Source organism: Pezoporus flaviventris, unplaced genomic scaffold (genome assembly GCF_033815535.1).
Source record: "Pezoporus flaviventris isolate CSIRO_AGI_PZ_B2104156 unplaced genomic scaffold, CSIRO_AGI_Pfla_v1 ptg000035l, whole genome shotgun sequence".
Classification (NCBI taxonomy): Eukaryota; Metazoa; Chordata; class Aves; order Psittaciformes; family Psittacidae; genus Pezoporus; species Pezoporus flaviventris.
In genome coordinates, this window is record NW_026892583.1 from 3,147,831 (window position 1) to 3,163,998 (window position 16,168).

The following is a 16,168-nucleotide window of genomic DNA, read 5'->3' on the forward strand; positions in this document are numbered from 1 at the left end:
TCCCTTGCTCCGTTCAACTATTGTTTGGCTCATGGCACACTAAAACACAGGACAAAATTAAAAGTACTAACACTGTCATGACTAAGTTGTAAGTTAAAAACAGACTTTAAAACTCTGCTTACACTTCCCTGTCATGTCCTTTATGTTTCTCATGGTTTCAAACATATTCATCCCAATTCTATTAAGGAAAACATCCTGTTGTACCACTATTACATTAAGGTTTATATGCTATAATGTCATAGGCTATTCTCTCAACAGATCTCAAAAGGTTTTGCTCTTCTTTAGACACAGCATTTTACTTCAAACAGGGCACTGAACATGTACCCCCTCCATGACCAACAGGTAAAATAAAGGCATAAAGAGTGCAAGTGGCCAGGTAATGACTCAAGGAGCAAAAATCTAACCCAGTATCCCAGGTTACAAGCCAGACCCCAAACCACTGTGGACCATACACTTGTATGTTGAAGGCTGGGTTGGACAGAGTCTTGGGTGGCATGTCAAGTGTGAGGTGTCACTGCCCATACCAGGGGGGTTGGAACTAGATGATCTTAAGGTCCTTTCCAACCCAAACCATTCTATCATTCTATGATTCTATGTTGGAACTGGCAGTTCCATTTTCTCTATGAAATCCACCTTTCCACTGAAGTGATTTGGAGGTTACAGGTAACTGAAGTGACATTTTTGCAAGTACATGAGGATTGAAAGAGCACACCAGATGTAGTAGGATGGGAGCTCAAGACGTAGGTGATCAGAAAAAGGAGCACAGCAGTGTGGCTTTAACACAAGGACAGGTAAAGGCAAAGGAAAAATTTGGGAGTTTAGACTGTGATATTATTGGAAGCTGCAGATTAGTCACCTTTCATGTTGGGGAGGAGTTATTTATAGCTCTTTGTTTTCCACATGGTTTGCTGTGGGACTTTGACAGAAAACACATGGTCTTCTATGTTTGGCAATATGGGGAAGAGGATAGACTGGGCTTAAGAGCCAGGCAAGACTTCAGAGCTCTTATTTTGCCAATGCAATTAGTTTATCAGCTGTGGCTCTTTGAAAAACTTCCATTGAGTATCTTTAGTAATTTGTGACAGGATATAATAAAAGGTTTTAATTTGGGATAGAATATTCCTTGGCACGAAATGGCCATGAAATTAACTCAGTTACGCATGGAACATTTACTTTGGATTTAGTTCCTCAGGATTAATTTGACATTTGTCAGATTATCACCAGGAAATCAGGATGACCCAAGTACAGACTCCTCACCAAGTCTCTAAAATTCAAACTTGTGTTTATCAACTGTTTAATGCTCTCCATTCCTGAGGGACCGAGAGGATAAGCAGATGGTCTGCAAAGCAAAACTAATATTTGAGGCTTGATGCAAGATATTCATTTTGGCCAAGAGGCATGTACAGTCTTGCCTGCTGTTTATTTCCATCACTCAACAAACGGGCTGCAAAATAGCTGTTCCTGGTCTCATCATGTGCCTATCCTAGGATGGGCTTTGTTGAACTTGCTGTAGAACAATAAAGGAACGGTCATTATTTGGATAATACAGAGCAAAATGGTAGTTTGACAGGTCTTTCAACTACAGAGGTTAGGCCTATTTCTGCTACAAGTTCAGATTAGGATAGGTGAGACAGAGACTGATTATCTGAAAAGGCTTTTTCCCTGAGAGGTTATTTAAGCACAAAATCTTCAAGTCCCCCCCATCTGTCATGAAGGAGCTGCTTCTTCAAAGCCTGCTAAAAGGGGGCTGGCCCTGCTAACAGGCGAGGAGATGGTCTCAATGCACTAATGGTTCTTTCCATCCAAATTTCCTGTGTGTGTCACAGCTGCTGGTCTGTGCAGCTGTCTCTGGTTTGTGTTTTTTTTTGCCTACCCCATCTCATGTTTATAGATGGCTTATCATTTTATGCTGCAGATGAGGGTGATGAAGAGTAAGAAATACTACTCTGATTTCTGATCTCAAAGCCTTCCCTCAACAAATATCTCTCCTGTTTGTTTGTAATAGTAAATACCAACACATTCTTACTGAGACAGACTTTTACCCTCGGGCTTTAGGTTTTCTTTTTGCTCTCCAGGCACATATGGTCAGGGATTTATCCCTTGCCAAAGGCTTTAGAAGGCCTCACTCCTTGTGAACTCCAGTAAGCCTCACTCTTCCCTCTGTAGTGATGATTTACAGGAAATGCATAAAAGAGTACAATCAGTTTCCATATTTATTCAAGGGGTCCAACAAATTTCGAAGCAGATGTGGAACGATAAGACCTTTTAGTGATGGAGCCTTATGGAAGCTGCCACCAGCCTCTGGGTACAATGAATATATCCCCCTGGGGCATGGTGGGGGGCACTGGTTTTAGTCATGGCAGGTGCTATCACCCTCTGATTCCTTCAACTTTCTCTCATTTCATTCAGCAGTTCTGAGTCAAATTCCCTTCTCGTCACCTAGAGGTTGAGATAACGGCTTGAGACAAAAAGAAATGATTGATGAAAAGACCATCGCAGCCACTCCAACGCTCACACACTGTGGCAGGTAGTAGATTTGCACTGGTTTGTAAGAGCATTGCTCCATAATTTTCACTCCTCATGCTGCCCACCCATCTTGTGTTCATGTCATCCTCCTTTTCCCTTTTCATTCTTTGGGCAGATAGACCTCAGTTGCTGAGTGTTGCTTCAGTGTAAAATAACACATGGTGCTTGTGGTGTGGGAAGGAAGCTGGCTGTGAGAGATAAAGGTTGAGGTTTAGAGCAGACCGACTGTTACACTCTGGGGCTTTGCTGCTCTGTGTATAACCTTGGTGTGGCTGGGTGATACAAATCAGCACTACCTTTTCTGATAAAATCCATCTACCAGAGGCAAGCAGCAGCCATACCTCCACAGCTTTTTTGTAGTTCCAAAGGGGATGGGTCAAAGGTTAGTTTTCCATTATATTATTGAAAAAGAAAAGAGACCAACCAAGTTTGGCTGGGGCTCAGAGACTTATGAGAGAAACTGAAGGGGAAAAAAAAGATATCAGAGGACCTGCAAGAAACAAAAGCCTTGGGGGAAATTCCAAGATTGTCAAAGAAAAGAACAGTCACTGCAAATGTTTGTGCAAAACCATCATCTTCTCCTTCCGTCCCGCAAAGACTAGTGCAACTCACTTTGAAAGAGAAAGAAAGAATCAAGAGAACAAGCAGAACTTCACCCAGATACCCCAGGCAGCAAAGCCCCACTGCTTTACTTCACCCAAACCAGCAGGCAGGCAGAAATGCAAAATCATGCCATTTGTGACCTGCAGAAACAAAGCCTAATGTTTGCATGGGTGGGGAGACATAGAGTCAAACTTATCACCAACTGTAAAAAATGCCAAGTAGAAACATGCTGGTTGCTTTAGTTAGTTAATTAGTTAGTTATCCCTTCTCCTTCATGCAAGCCTTCATTATTTTAGGAAATGCAAATCCTAAATGAAGCCCAGCTTCATTGCACATAATCATAGAGACTGAGACTAATAGTTTCAAAGGCTAGAGACTAAGCATGATGGTTTTGGAAGATGCTGCACCAAAATCATTCTTTAACTCTTTAGAGCTAAATTGAAATTAAGACAGGAAGCTTTGAAAAAACAGAAAAGATCTCAGTTGATCTCCTCAAAGTGGCCCTTAACATATCTTAAGGGAAAATTCCTGATCTTCTGCAGTGTTAAGCAGTAAGGAAAGTTCTTACATTCCAGAGGGCTACGGAGTAAGCAAGTGTGGATTTACCAGGCAGATCTATGGCAGCTGCAGTCCCGCACTTTCCTATGTCTAGAGCAGAACATACATTGTCCAACCATTCTGCCATCTGATTCAGACTCAAGCTGCCTGCTCAAAGGGAAAAAAGTACTGTGAGCACAAGCACAATGTTAAACAAGGCTAAAACTGCTAAAACATTTCACAAAGAAGGGAAACAAAAATCTGCTCTTTCTCAGAGGTCAGCTCTATCCTGAACATAGCTCTGGCTCCGTCACTCACGTAATCCTGACATAAGGAAGTTATTCCCTCTAAGAAAATTGGGTGGAACAGAATGGAATTGGCATGTAGAAATCCTCTGTCATTTAAAAATACATAATTTGCATGTTTTAGATACTGATTTTATTCAAGCAAACCTAAAGTGTTTGCTTTAAGCAAAAGTAAAGCTAAATGACGTTTTTTTTTTCCTTAAGCTCTATTACATCAAGAAAAGCTGAAAGTATTTTACTGCACTGGTTTAACTTCAGAAGTATTACTGATCCTATAAAATACTTTAGAGATCATACACAACTCTGAAGAGGACTGGGCTATTTATTGGCAAAATATCTAGTAGTCTAAGTGCTCCAGCAACTGCAGTTGAAATCAGGAAAGCTCAGGGGCTATGAAAGGCAAATCTTAAGTGTGAAAGAGAAGAATATTCTGTTTCCCTTTTACACTGTAGAAACTGTAAACAGAGTCAGAGTTTGGATTCAATAAAATTATTCTTCAATTAATGCAATAAAAATATGTTTTGACCTAATGCAGAATTAAGAAACTTATGGACTGAAATATATGTTAGTCTGAAAGTGAGGAAACTGTGTTTTGCTCTTTCAGCCTTCCTTTCATTGTTCTCTTTCTGCATTGCTCCAATTCTTTGTCAGTTTTTTTCAGCTAAGAAAAAATAATCAAATAAACCTGACCCATATTTCACAAAATCAGTTCTAAAGAATTCTAGCTTAGCAAAATTAATGCGCAGAATAATTTTCAATTTTAAGAAAAAATCAGAAGAGATGGTTTTGAAATAAGAACCATATGTTATAGAATGGCTACTGGGAAAATGACCCCAGTAAATAAACCAGTAAGTGATCTTGCTCCCGGTGAAGGTCTATAAAGCTACGCATTTATGGGCTTTACCTGTGGCTTTCTGTGCTCTGGGTAACAAGAGCTGAAAGGAAAACTAGAGGAGCCAGGTCAGAGCCTGCTCAAGCAGAGTCATAGGCAGGAGGGATATCAGCAGCTTGGCACTTTGAAAGTGTTCTCTCTGAAAAAATAGTAAGAAATAATTGATTGAAGTGAAATCAAACTTAATTAACTTAGTAGGACAGGTTTCATTCTTCAAACCACTGATCCTGTCCATGTTTTAAAGTCTGTTTTCCATTTTCTAATCTGCACCCACATGATGGAGCTTAACAGAAGTTATACCTTTGTTCGGAGAGGGAGGGTTTTTCTAGTTTAAAGGGCAATTTTGTACCTACTTGACTTGAAAAAGGCTAATTCAAAATCCAGCCAATCAGTGCTTTCTCCACCGAGAGGCACGGAAAAAGTCTGACTACAAGACAGCTTCCTAAGCACCTAAAAGTCACCAGTCCTGAACACTTTCTGAGTTCATTTGCATAAAATGTACCCCTCTCCTTCTATTTCTTGCCTCACACATTACATTATTTTCATACTGCGTATTAGACCACTAATAAGGTACAAATTTCAGACAGCGTGATCTAGTCTAATAAGCACACAAAATTTAAGAGGACTGAAAACTCCTGGCTTCTGCACTCATATTCCTTGGCTCTGTGATTTAGTGCAATGAAAATCAATGATAATGTGTGATTTTTCAGCTCAGAACATAAATCTGTATCTGCAGAAGTTAGTAACACTCATTTTGGATAGGTCATAAGGAAAAAAATCAATCTCAATCAATGTTAAGCTAGAAACAGGCTGAGACAAATCATCAGATCTCTGGAAAATGTCTGGAAGCAAATTGTGATTTGTAGTCAAAGCTGAACAAAGTAAACGAGGAAGAACTGGTGGAATAGTTTGTTTCTGAATGTTTGGTTTCTAGGGTGGCTTTTCACAGTAACAGGCACGAAAAGGATCTCTGCCTTGCTCAGGACAAGTTATTTTTCACTTTCACATGGCCAGGAGATGGAGTCCCAGAAGTCCAACCTTAAGTACATGCGTAATATTCCAAAAGGGACAGAATTCAATGCAGACCTCAAATTTAAGTGAACTAGTGATTTTTTTATTATAACTGATTTTTTGTGGATGCAGAGTGCTGAGACATATCTTGGAGTTTAAGGATATGTTGATTTGGCCAAAAAAATATAATAAATCCTTAAGTCCTTCATGGAAAATCTGTGACAAGTGTGTGAACTGGAACATTTTACTAAAGCCAAACAGAATCAGGCATATATTTTGCCTAGTCTGTCACCAAGAGAAAAGCATAACTGTATCATAGTTTTCAGGAGAAAAGGCATGAACAGCACAGCAGTATTCTGTCCAGTAAAATTAATTATTTTTCATATATTTATAACTTTGAAAATAGGCAATAGACAGAATAACCAGTGGAAGAGAGAGATGTTAGATCAAAATTTGCCCAGGGAGGTTGTGAATGCTCAGTCCCTGTCAGTGATCAAGGCCACGTTGGACAAAGCCTTGGATGAGATGGTTTAGTGTGAGGTGTCCCTGCCCATGGCAGGGGGGTTGGAACTTGATCTTAAGGTCCTTTCCAACCCTAACTATTCTATGATTCTAAAATGAAGATAATATGGATGTGTTAATATTGGAACTGGTTCTGTTACTAATCTCTGTGCACACTTGAAATGAAAACATATTTCATGGCAGGAAAAAACCCCACAGTTACAAGCTTTAGAAAAATTCCAGTGTGTGCTGTTAGGAGAGCTAACGTAATGAGGGGAGTTACAAGGCAAACTGCAGTTGCTTGCTGAATGACTGGGCAAAACACAACCAATCTGTATATAATGAGTTCCTTCAAAAGGAAGTATTGTGAAGTTTTCATCTCAGATTAAATGTTTTCAAAGTAAACTGTGCTTAAAGCGTTCTAAGCTCCATTCTGACGCAATTTGGAGAACAGAAATCTGGATAAATTATACTGCCTATAGTAACAGCAGCAGGTAAAATGTTCATTTGATTTTTGGTAGAACTGCATTTCCATTCGCCATAGAGTAAGATCAATTGAACTGTGACAGAGAAAGAAAACACATAGAAGCTACTGCTGGGAGACAAAGAGATAAAGCATTTATCCACTCTGCTGAATAAGGTATTTGTCTGTAATCCAGGTCCAGGCAAGATCACTTAAAGATTCTATGTGAAATTTTGCTGCTCTACTTCCTAGGGATATTTGTTTAATGTTCTGATGGCATTGGCTTCAAACCTACATTCACTCCCTGTGTAGGACTTTCAGCACTCTTGTAGTATAGTTCTTAATATTCTCCATCTTCCTGTAATACTGAAGACCAGATTTCAGGAACCTGACTGCTTTTCCTGGTTTCGTTGGAGTTGTGGGAATAATTAACAACTCCTGGCTGAATCTAAAAAAAGGAAAAAAGAGAATTCATGTCACTCTAAATAATTTTTACCATTTTCTTACACAAATTGAAATCCTCCTAGATTTAAATATGAGTTGCAAGAAACATTTGTTTCAAGCCAAAATGACAGTTTTTCATGTCAAATCTTATTAACTTTTGAAACAAGAACAAATTCTGGCTTTGAAAAGCTTCAAGTCTTGACAAAACAATTCAGAGAATTTAAGAAGAATTTACAAGTAGTTTCTTTTCCAGGACCAGATCCTCAAATCTGCATTTAGTGGACAAATGAAACAGCAGAAAAATAATGCTTTAGCTCTAGTCTTGGTAGCTAATGTCATCTTCCTGCCTCGTTATGGTTGCATTTCTTTTGCATCAGCTTCTCTTATTCAAAAACCCTGCTTTATTTTAATTTAAAAGCCCCTACTAGACTTTTACTTGGCCATCATGCAGCACATAAACCTGCTTTTTGTTTTGATCCCTTCTGATTTTGCAGAGCAGCTTTTCAAGATGATTTTGGTACCCAAACACGACGAAACCCCGCAAAATTCAAACCCTTTTGCATGTTGTACCTCTCTGGTCTCTTTTGCTTGTTGTGGAACATCCTGTTCTTCACTTTCAGCCCTTTCCTATTTCTGTTCCACACACCCCCAAGGTAAGGTGTTTCCTACTTAGAGCAGTTCCTCCTGCTCCTCCTTTTATATGCAGAAGGCACCTCTGTTCTCTGAAATGCTATGGCACAGTCCTTTCTCTGCAACCATGAGAGCGAGAAGTATTTTTTCGTGTTTAGTAAGAAAAACATCCGAATCACCAGATACCCGTATAAATCTCCACCCTAAAAACACCCAGTTCTTCCATGTTGCCAAGGAAATGAGTACATAGTTAATCACAATGAACGAAACACAGTCCTCTCCACCTTCTCTATTTCTTTCAGCCTGTCAACCCTCCAGACAAGAAGCTTCTTACTGCATTTCTGTACAAATATGAGGAATGAAACAAAATAATTAGAAAAAGTCTCCATATTCTGGGTAAGAGCATCCTACTTTAGCAGATTTAAGCAACAGAGAAACATAGGACATGTTGGTGACTGAATTAGGTTATAGGCCAGAGAAACTGAAGCCAGGAATTGCACAGGCACCCAGAGGTCAGCAGATTTCTCATCTCTTTCTCTGTGTACCCTGCAGTGTTCTGTTAGCATTTTGCAATAGGCTCAGCAGCTAAGTTTTTGGGGTGGGTGTAAGAGCGCACCACTTCTGCGGTGGCCGTTGTGCTTCCTGTTTTCTCAAGGCTGATGGAGACGAGCTGGCGGGGCTGCTGATTTTGAAACAGGGGCAGCTGCATGATTGCCTTGTGAGAGCTCAGAATGAATCACCAGCTCATCCTTATAGAAAAATCCCGAAGCTTTCCAGAGCTGGAACTCTAACCCTGGTGGCATTGGGCTACCTGCTTGTGCATTGAGGAGAGGGTGGGGAATGCCCAGGACACCAAACAGTCAAAAATCAAAGAGTCAGACCACAAGAGATCATAAGATTAGTTCATAAATCATACAACTTTTGGAAAAGATTTTTTTTCTGTTCATTTGATTTCCATTCTTTGAAATACATCCCATAGTTATATGTTTTTATATATATATATATAGTCACATGAAAAATATGAAGTGTCATGAGACTTTTAATAAACCCATGAAACATTAACAGTGGATGGACAGGAAGGTTACTGAAACACAGAACTACCTTTACACACATTTTGATCAATAAACATTCAAACCATTAGAGGGTTCAAGGATACACTAAATTCAGTTTGTTGGTAAAAGAAGGGAGCTTTTTGGTGAAAGACAGGAAAGGAAGGGAAACTACATTAATAACATAAAAAACTTCTGATGTAGGATAAAAGATTAAGAGCAGGGGGTTGGAACTAGATGATCTTTAAAGTCCATTAGAATCCAAACCATTCTGATACACCTTGAATAAATCTATCCTCTTACAAATTTATCCAGTTATGTATCAAGTAAGACATTCCAGACCTGTTTACAAGTAACTACAATATAACCAGGATCAGTGTCCCTTATCAGGACACTCTCAAAACTGAAATGAGTATTTGAAGAACCAGCTTGCAAGAACAAATCAAGCCAACCAACCAAACCAAAGCAAAGCACCCAAATCCCCCTAAACAAACAAACAAACAAAATGCAGTTAAATTCATCCTGTACTTTGAGCTCCAGGCTCACACCAGCCCCTCGATTGTCTAGAAATTTGAGGCTAACACCTGTTAGCCTATGCTAATAAATATGCTTGAGAAACCTTGCATAGCCAAGGCAGTGCATATTTTACCACGCACTAAGCTCCCTGAATTAAATATTAGGCTTTCCTCTATGCTTTGTGTTGTCCATCACAGCAGTAGCCATTTTTGGCAAACTAACATGACTCTTTTTCAACCTGTTTCAGTTCAGACCCAAGCTCCCCACCCTGCTCCGGATAGTTTCATGATTAAAGCCTTAATTCATTAGTGCTGTCTTCAGTGCAGCCCAGGTCTATAGTTTGGAAACAAGAGCTATGCAAAAGGAAAGGAGATGGTGAGACAAGAGCCTAGAAAATCTCTCGTAAGGTTGAAAGGAGCAGTGGTTAAAGGAAGGAGTTGTAGGACCCTCCTGGGGAGATATGTGTGGTCAATTCCTAACATTTGGAGCCAGCTCAGAAAGGAACAGAGACTACTATTTAAACCAAATAGCTCTGTTACTCCTTGATCATTATAGTATGTCTCGTGCCTCAAAGCAATCCTATGTTCAACCCAACTGACCGTCAAATGTTTACATTGTGCTGGATGCATTTAACACACATACTAGAGAATGGTTTGGTATTTCACTACCTGTATGCTAATACCTCTGCTTTTAACCATCTGTTTGAATCCCATGCTACAGTGTCTAAAATACCCCCAAATATTTGCACATCATTTTCCACTTCCTGGACCTTCACACCCTCCTACTCTTGCATGGTCCCCCATAATCTTAGACTGTTTTTTACTTATATATTCAATATGGATGAATGTCCTTCTACTGTCTGAATTCTTATTATAGGCCTGCCCTGAGTTTTCACAGAGAAGTGAATACGAAAGAACTTGAGTTCCTCTCACCACACTGCATTTGTTTCACTTTCTCCACTTTTCACTCACTGATTTAATCTGCAGCTCTCTGAGCTCAAGTGTAGGGTTCCTGAATTCTGAGTTCGTAGGATGAAGACACTGGAGTTGCTGGAGGATGCAAGGAATGAGGACACACCATTAGATATCTTCCTGATCTGGCTCAGTGCCTCTGTATTTAAGAGTGCATTTCTTTACCCACATTCTTTACTGAAAATCTCATCAAGCCTGCTTAGCAGTATCTACTCAGGGGTTTGCACACAGAACACTAGAATAGGAAAGGAAAGGGCACATCCCACTATCCCTACCATACTGCTGAGCAAACTGTAAGAATCAGGCTACGGTGTATTTTAAGATAACTTACTGATTTTTCCTCCCTGGCTTCAGAAGCGGAATTACTGCAGTCTCCCCAGTCACATGCATCGTTGAGGGTCTGGCATGCAGCTCAGTTTGCAGCAGTAGGGAGCTAGCATGGTTCTTGTGGAGCAATTCTTTATAACCTCAACTGAGGTGTTCACAAACTGAAGCAGTGTAGACAGATGAGGCAGGTCTTGGAACCTGAGAGAAAATTCAGTGCCAAAAGATGTGGAATGTGGTAAAATGGATGTAGATGATGGTAAAAAAAGACAAAATCTACAGATATGTAATCTGTGGATTTACTAGTGTTCATCATTTTGGATGACACATTGAATGGTACTAACTTTCCCAAAATGTACAACAGTATTTGCTGGAGCTGAACTAACCCAGAGGATCAAATCTCATCACTTTGCACTTACTGATGTACAACAGCGGCTCCAAAGCTAATGCATGAGGAAGGAGGCCTTAGCAGACCTGTGTGATAAACCTGCCCAAACCTTTGGAACCACATACCATGAGTGACAGAGCCCATACTGACCAGAAAGGCAAGCTGCTATCTAGAAACTGACTACCCCAGACTGCTCCAGGTCCGTGGCTAACCATCAAGCCAACTGTCAGACTGCTAGGTGGGGGTGAGAGGGTTGCAGTGTTGTTATGAAAGTTGTTTATCCACTGATTATCAACAGCAAGAGCATACATGAAGTAACAGCAGGCTTCTGCAGGCAGAGCCTCTGAATTACATTATGGCAAGAGACGATGCACTGTGTCCATGCTTTGTGTTCCATCAGAAGCCCATGGATGAGTTAGAAAAATGCAGTCTTATTCCTTTCTTCCTCAAGGCTTGATAAATACAGATTGATCAAAACCAGCGTGGACAGCACTAGCAAAGTGTGGCATGTGAAAGTTCTCGCTTATGCTTATACAGTGTTGAGCAATCTGGGAGCTTATTCTTTTCCCTAGAGATAATAATAAGCAGAGTCCACTCCAGAGAGTCTTGTCCAGCTAGTCTGCAGTCTTGTCCTTTTATATAACACCGGTGTTTTCACTTCAGGTGGTCAGTGGTGTGGGCATGAATACAAGCTTGAGCTTGAAGCTATCAGATAATTCTGAAGTCTGTTAAAGAGGAAAAGTTGTGGTGACAGAATTGCCCAGAATTTAGCAAATTCATACCACTGCATAGAAGAATGTATGTGTGAGATGTTGCAGGGCTGGGCTGGATGACAGTTCAAGAAGTAGTTAAGAATTCAGGGCTCAATTCTCATTTTTCAGGTAACAGTTTTTTTCTGCTTAGGACCAAGACCACGTTATATCAAACCTACAAGTTGTTTTTTTAATTTGGATAAAATGTGTGGAATATAGATGAAGAACAAGAGCTTCTATTCCTATGTAAGAGGCCTATAGATACTACTGGTTTTGAGAAGATAAGTCCTTTTCTTCATCTTGTTTTCACTCTTGCTCTTCAGCTTCCTTTCCTAATCAAACTGGAAGAAAAGTAATATGCTCTCGATGCTCTAATAAGAAACTAGTAGAAAAAGCCACAAAACCTTCTTAGCCTGTGTGAAACCTCTTTGACACCCTTGTATATAGAACCTTCTATATATGAGCATAAGCGGGTATAGGAGACATACAACACAAGTCACTGTGGAATATGAAAAGAGTAGCAAAGCTCAGCAACAAACTGTTCCAAGGTGTGTTTTCTGATTGTCTTATGAACAGTTTTATATGTTTTGAAGAAACTAGACCCAGGAAAAAAAATGACTAAAAAAATACTTTGTGGAAATTCCTTACATTTCCAATCCAATCCAATCCAATAAACACACTCCCTTGAAATACATACACAAAATCTGGAGACGAGTCATCTATGGATTTATCACTATCTAGAGAAGGAGTGGCTCTGTTGTAAGAAAGGAAGCAAATTCCTCACCTGTTGAAGGCTGGTGAACATAGCTCATACTTCTGGTGCACATGTATGTGTGTGAGGTCTTAAATTTTTTGACCAATAATCGGTACTGAACAGGATGCGTGCCCTTTATACAGCTGGAAGAAAAATAAAGTAGTCCCTAGTCCTAATAGCCATATGTTCCATAACAAATACATCATCTCATTGGTAAAAGGCATATAACAAACGTGAAGGAAGAAAGTGGACTGAGGATCCATGCATTGAAAGATAGAAGGACCAAGAACTGCAGAATTACATAAAGACTAAACCCACTTCAGATGTTTTGTTCATACTGATTCCACGTGGATTCCCTAATGACAAATTAGCAATTTCTGCTGATAGAAAGATGACCACCAGAGCAATCATTACAGACTCTAGAAGTCTTCTGTGAAGCTAACATCTAATCTGACAGTCAGGTCACAGAGTAATGTAATGCAAATGCAATACATCCAAGACAGGCTGAGAAAACAGATTTAGCCTCAGTGGCACGTGCTTAAATGCTAAATTAAGAGAAAGGTCCTGCTGGCTGACAGGATCTGGGAGAAAATTGTTCTAGGATTGAGACAAATTCTCTGGGGGAGAGTTCTTTCAGTGTGCTATAAACTGTCACAAAACATGTCTGTCCTGAATAACATATTATTGTGCAGAGATCTTCAGACTGGTGCCTGGGGGAGGTATGGGACATACAGCGGCATGGCCAGACCCATGTCTGAGCTGAAGTTTTCTCTTAGTGCCTTACTGTGTAGGTATATCAGTTTGTCTGGGGGATGTTGAAGATGCTGCTATATTCTGGGGTGTGGATAATCCTACTGTGGCATTATCCTGAGTTAGAAGGCCCTCATTGTCTAAGGTGTGTGTTTAGCATCACAACACATAGGAATAAAGCTTAGGGAAAAATCCCCAATAGATTGTAAGATCACTGACATTTAAATTAGCAGCTACTTTAGTTACTCTTGTATTAGGCGTTATTGTCACTAGAGAACCCTTTAAGGAGGATCTGCCAAGAGTGATTATCTTGGGGCAACTTACCTTTTCGGAAGCAATAGCAACAAGAGTTGTTGATGAAAAGCTTACAAATAAACAGACTATCACAGATTTGGCAGGGTTTGACTCAGATCTTGCGGCTTGCAAATGGAGATGGTTCTCTATAAGAAAACAAACATCAATCAGACTTAAGAAGAATATAATGCCTTTTAAACTTACAGGGACTACAGCCTAACACATCTAGTTTCAAAAGTTAAGTCTTGATTGTTTCAAGAATGTAAAGAATAAATCCATCTGGGATGGATGAAGACTTTCAATGAAAAAAAAAGAATACCATTGAAAATGGTTTATATTTAATTTTTGTTGAAACAACATGACAATGATTTCCTGATTTGGATTTTTTTTTGTATTTCAGTCAATTTCTTTCATCAGTGATGTTCCCAACACCAAGTCAGATGTAGTCCTTTGGGGTTAAGGTGAAAACCTTGTCCTTGTTTCTTTGTAAGCACAGGTAGACCATTTGGTAATGAAGTGACTATGGAGGTGTCGAGCATCTGTTCATTACTCTTGTCTCAGGAATCAGAGGTTTATGAGTAACTGTAATAGGTGCATCCAGTTTTTATCTTCCTAAGAGCTGATTGGATCTGAAGAATAAATAGAAAGATTTTTAGGCAACTTTCTTTCCGTGGTAGCAGGAAGGCAGCTGGGAGTGATCCCAGGCTTGTGCAAAGTGCAAAAGAGCTAAGTGTATTTGTTGGATGGGAAGAGAGCTACCCAGGGTCTCCCTCCAAGCCTAGACATACTGCCATAAAGAAAAGCTTGGTCTCTTCTGACCTCATGTAAAATGGACACGGAAATGAAGTAGTTTTAGTGTTGCCTCCCTTGAAGGTTTGATGTTAATGTTCCAGCAACAAAAAAGAAACACAGAGCACTGCAAATCCCACTACCGATTCAATGCTGTTTGCTAAATATAAAGGGCTCTGTCACCAGAGCTGAAAACACCTTGGTATATACTGATATCTCAGGGACTACAAGCAAATGTGCTAATAGTTTGGTGCCAGAAAGTCAATGATAAAGGGAAAGAAATCATTATTATAAAGTTTGAGTCCTTAAACAACCCTTTGCAACTTTGCTCAGCATTCTAGCTGCCAGGGAGTCATGGGATCCACGTGTTGTGTATACTGCCTTTTGCCTCCCACTTACACAGGAGAGTTGGCTAAGTGTTGTGAACCATACTGCAACAATATTGGTTGATTGCAGATTACCCATGTCCTCAGTTTATCCTCAAGGATCATGCCCAATTCTTCTAGGTCATGCCAATGGCAGCCCTCTTCCTAGGACTAGCACAGCTACTGAAACAGGTTATGACATCTTTGTATGGTTTTCATTTTCATTCTTTGTGTTCAGATACAGAACAATGAAAATGCAGGGACTATGCCAGGTCCTTCCTTCACAGCACTTAACTATGCAGTGCAACACAAAATGCAGTTAACCTGCAGACCTCCTAAGGTTTTTCCCTCTGCAATGTTTTCTTATTCCTGAACTCTTGCAACTATCTCTACAAGAAGTTAATCCTGTCTCAGCTAAAACACACAAAATCAAATCTGTGATCCCAAAACAAAGGAGACTCTAATCCAACTAATTTTAATCATCACCCTTCCTTACATTATTCCTCTGCTGTCTGGGTTTAGTTTTCCAGTTCCTCTCCTTTTCATGCAGCGTATCTTCTGTCACCTGGCTTAGCACTTGTACTAAGATGCAAGATGTAACCTCACAGAAGGCTTGCTTTTTGGTTGGAGAACCTCTCATCAGCCAGATTTCCTTCCCAAAGTGAAAGGAGTCAGTCTGTGCCTCAGTGCCCAAATGAGCTCTTTAAGAGCACATTCCCATAGTCCTGACTCCTAATACATATGCAGTCAATAACACCTTAGATGATTTCCTGCTACTGGTGGTTTGAGGATGGGAAGCAGTCTTTTACTTTCCATAGGACAAGAAGAATAATCAATGAAATCCACAGCCTGAAGTGGATGGGAACATCAGAAAACAGTATCATGAGAACAGATCAGCATATCGTGCAAAGGAGGAGCAAAGTGGCAAAAGCTGTTCTAGTAAACTATTTACTGGCATGCTATTGAGCAATAGGTACGGTAACGTGTCTATTCATACTTACATACACAGATTCTCCCATGTATGCACACAGCCATAAAGAAGTCAGAATAGGGACGTGTTTTGCAGGTGGTGTTCAGAAAGGGATAAATATTGTAGGGCTCTCAGTTTGTAAAGTTATTGCTGTTCTTCACAGTGCTCTCAACAGCAACTTAAGAGCCAAATCTATTTAAAAACAGTAAATGCAGAGAAGTGAAGTTGCCTTTGGTTGTGCTGTTTTTCTCTTTCCCGTTGTAGCTTCCTCTTTCTCTTCACCAGCTCAGCACTGCTGGCAGCTTTTTATAAACCACGATTCCTACTGCTGTCA

General features: G+C 40.0%; 1 protein-coding gene across 6 annotated transcripts in view; it reads right to left on the bottom strand.

The window, feature by feature from the left end:
• Positions 1-13,810, bottom strand: part of SLC39A13 (solute carrier family 39 member 13) — a 42,743-nt gene extending 28,933 nt beyond the window's left edge. Inside the window, exons 1-4 of one of the 6 annotated variants that reach the window (XM_061462199.1) lie at positions 13,741-13,810; positions 7,134-7,286; positions 4,876-5,002; positions 3,736-3,834 (exon numbers count right to left, since the gene is read on the bottom strand). The gene's annotated coding sequence lies outside the window, so the exon portion shown is untranslated. Of the gene's footprint in view, positions 1-3,735; positions 3,835-4,875; positions 5,003-7,129; positions 7,287-7,835; positions 7,890-10,448; positions 10,527-12,696; positions 12,907-13,740 lie in introns of those variants that run through there. The other 5 variants (XM_061462197.1, XM_061462198.1, XM_061462200.1 and 2 more) reach the window with 5 other exon arrangements.
• Positions 13,811-16,168: the final 2,358 nt, after the last annotated feature.